The following is a 3,956-nucleotide window of genomic DNA, read 5'->3' as shown; positions in this document are numbered from 1 at the left end:
ACGAAGCTGTTTGATTTAATATTACGTTTTAACAATGAAGTGCTCTTCCCAATGAAGATCAAACAGAGGCTTTGGTGAACAGCGATATTGGCCTGGTGTTTTTGTTATCTCAAATGGGTGCTTCGATTGTATATGTTGCGATTGTCCAACAGAAGAAGGTAGGACTGTTCTATAATTGGAAGACTATTGGTGTAAGTCTTGTTCAGGAACTGCCAAGATTATCGGGAGGGGGCACTGTTTTCTGCTAGCCGCCGCCATGCTCAACGAAAATGGTGTCAAAAGGTGTTAAGGGCCCGGGCCACCTCCTCTTATGGACGAGCGGCACAGCTGGATACGAGGCAGGAAAATTAGTCGCATGTGGCGTTAACACACGGTGTTACACAGTGGTCATCTTCGTGTCCATCTGCAGCCGACTGTAGACGTCAAGTGATCCTACGAACTCTCTACTGCTGTTGTCACCTCTGCATCTGGCATCCAGGATCCGGCGTTCACGGCAACGACGACAGTATTTGTCCGCTTATCAATAACGATTACCGCTTTCTCGGTGACTGACAATCGAACACACTCCTGGTTGCACCTCGACCAACAACTGCCGTCGTCGCGATATTTGAGAGCCGAACGCCGGACAGACTTCTTCACCCCACCTCATTACTCAATTTCTGCTCTTCGCTGCAAGCAACCGACCAGCAACCAAGCAACCAACCGTCAAATTTCGATACTCAACTACTCCATCCTCAACATGGTCAACGTCATCTCCGTCTTCACCGTCGCAGTCGCCGCCGTGGTTTCCGTCGCCTCGGGCGCTTCCATGCGCTCCGAGGCCGCCCCCATGCCCACCGGGTCGTGGCCTGCCAGCAAGGGAACGGTCTACCTGAAGGAGCCGTACACGGTCAAGAAGGGCCAGACATTCGACGGTGGCATGAAGACGTACGCGCGCTCGAACGTCAAGTACGGGGGCCAGAAGGAGAGCGGGTGGCAGACAGCCGTCTTCATGGTGGAGCCCGGTGCCACGCTCAAGAACGTGATCATCGGCAAGGACCAAATGGAGGGCGTGCACTGCGCAGAACGGCTGCACGATCCAGAACGTGTGGTGGGAGGACGTGTGCGAGGACGCGCTGAGCATCAAGGGCGGCTCGGCCAGCAGCGTGACCAAGGTGATCGGCGGTGGCGCGCGCTCGGCCGACGACAAGGTCATCCAGCACAACGGTCTGGGCACGGTCTCCATCGAGGGCTTCTACGCGCAGGACTTCGGCAAGCTCTACCGCTCGTGCGGCACGTGCGGCGACAAGTCTCGCAAGGTGAGCCTCACGAACGTGCTGGCCGTGAGCGGCAAGGTGAGCCTCGTGACGGTGAACAAGAACTGGGGCGACCAGGCCACGCTCCAGAACATCAAGATCAAGGCAAGAAGGTGGACGTGTGCCAGTGGTCGCAGGGGGCGAGCCCAAGAAGTTGGGCGCCGGTCCGTCGGGGTCGCTCTGCCAGTACTCCACCAGCACCATCTCCTACGCATAAGCTAGCAGGTCTGCAATACCCAATGCTCGAGAACTCGCATCTCGATTGGTAGTCCGCCAGCATTGCTCGCCATTTGTATGTAGTGGAATCGGCGTTAATGGTTTTGTCCATGAGTAAATCAATAGAAATTTAGATGTGCTTCACTTTCTTTTTATTGTTTGTATTTTATCTACTTCTACGATGCTGATGACTAATAGACAATACCGAGTTCTAATACTGTCATGTCTATTCATATTATGTCACCGCTCTCAGTGAGGGGGTCACGGGATGATCAATTTTCGATCAACGGTAAGACCGGTATCCGCGCAATGCTCCCTTGCTATTGCTTCAGCTCACAACAACTAAGACGCTCAGTATTAATTTGAAGCCACGCTGTACGGTGTCAACTTTGCTTCACAAATATAGATGTTTATGTAAATACATGCCGACCTCCGGTATAAACGAAGCGGATTGTATCATAACGCGGGAGAACGCGGTACTAGTGTCTGGGCAGCTTCTGTCAGAAGGAAACCGAAAGCACGGAGCGGGTGTTTGCAAAATATCACTGACCACCCAACACGATGAATCTGCCTTAGAAGCGGTGCTTTTGCGGGTTGCCTACAGCGCCCAACAGTGATGTGCATATATATACGTATACTCTCGTTCAATTAATTGTGCAACCACACACTGTGCTGTCCTGTGCGCACTCTTTCGCGTCTTAATTGGTTGTTTTCGTTCGCGCTCACAAATCGACCAAGATTTACCGTAAACAATTCGTGAGACCCGATGCTGTTACTGTTGGGTCACGAAAGAGGCCTTCTCGGATCGAGCGTCGTCGGAGTTTTTGCCATCTTAAGTTGTTTTAATCACTCGATCACCAGCGAGTAATTAGTCTACGCTGGTCTTTTAGTCGACTGTGGGGTGCTAGAGCGTCGAAGTTTCGGCGCAACCGGCGGTCATCAAGTCTCCGTTGTGTTCGGTACCGACAAGTTGACGGCGACAACGAGGTGAAAATTGGCCCCTCTCACGAGCCACGTTGTGACGCAGTCAGAGTCCGAGTGCGTAATCGACCCAAAATCGCCCTCCAAGGCTTCATCCGTCCACACACTCCGTGCGTGGGGGCCGACGATGCCGCAGCGATCAAACGATGGTTTCGCTGTCCGTTCTCTTAGCAATTTTGCTGTAGTCGCCACCCGATGCTAATCCTTGACCGACCTTCCTTCAGACAGCATCCGATCTTGAAAGGTTTCTCAAAACCGTCGGCAAAAGGGTATGCACCAAGTAAATGTGTCTTAGTTCTGCATGCATACTTTGGTATTAAAAATCAACTACGGTTGTTGGCTACTTGTAGCGTACAAGGCGACATGTACTGCAACGGGAGGGTTTGGCTGCCACCTCGTATGGACGAACCGCATAAGCTGGACACGAGGCAGGCAATTTAGTCACATGTGGCGTTCGAACACACGGTGTTACACAGTGGTCATGTTCGTGTCCATCTGCAGCCGACTGTAGACGTCAAGTGATCCAACGAACTCTCTACTGCTGTTGTCACCTCTACATCTGGCGTCCAGGAGCCGGCGTTCACGGCAACGGATCTCGACGACATGATTTGTCCCCATTGCATTAACGTTTACCACTTTCTTGGTGACTGACAGCCCAACCGACTCCTGGTTGCACCTCGACGACACCCTACTAACAGCTGCCGTCGTCGCGATATTTGAGAACAACCCCGAGAAGACATCCTCCCTCCACCTCATTATTCAATTTCCGCTCTTCGCTGCAAACTACCGACCAGCAACCAAGCATCCAACCGTCAAACTTCGATACTCAACTACTCCATCCTCAACATGGTCAACGTCATCTCCGTCTTCACCGTCGCAGTCGCCGCCGTGGCTTCCGTCACCTCGGGCGCTTCCATGCGCTCCGAGGCCGCCCCCATGCCCACCGGGTCGTGGCCTGCCAGCAAGGGAACGGTCTACCTGAAGGAGCCGTACACGGTCAAGAAGGGCCAGACATTCGACGGTGGCATGAAGACGTACGCGCGCTCGAGCGTCAAGTGCGGTGGCCAGAAGGAGAGCGGGTGGCAGACGGCCGTGTTCATGGTGGAGCCCGGTGCCACGCTCAAGAACGTGATCATCGGCAAGGACCAAATGAAGGGCGTGCACTGCGAGCAGAACGGCTGCACGATCCAGAACGTGTGGTGGGAGGACGTGTGCGAGGACGCGCTGAGCATCAAGGGCGGCTCGGCCAGCAGCGTGACCAAGGTGATCGGCGGTGGCGCGCGCTCGGCCGACGACAAGGTCATCCAGCACAACGGCCTGGGCACGGTCTCCATCGAGGGCTTCTACGCGCAGGACTTCGGCAAGCTCTACCGCTCGTGCGGCACGTGCGGCGACAAGTCTCGCAAGGTGAGCCTCACGAACGTGCTGGCCGTGAACGGCAGGTGAGCCTCGTGACGGTGAACA

This window comes from Phytophthora infestans, genomic scaffold (genome assembly GCF_000142945.1).
Source record: "Phytophthora infestans T30-4 supercont1.322 genomic scaffold, whole genome shotgun sequence".
Lineage (NCBI taxonomy): Eukaryota > Oomycota > Peronosporomycetes > Peronosporales > Peronosporaceae > Phytophthora > Phytophthora infestans.
Note: the sequence above shows the minus strand (reverse complement) of the source record.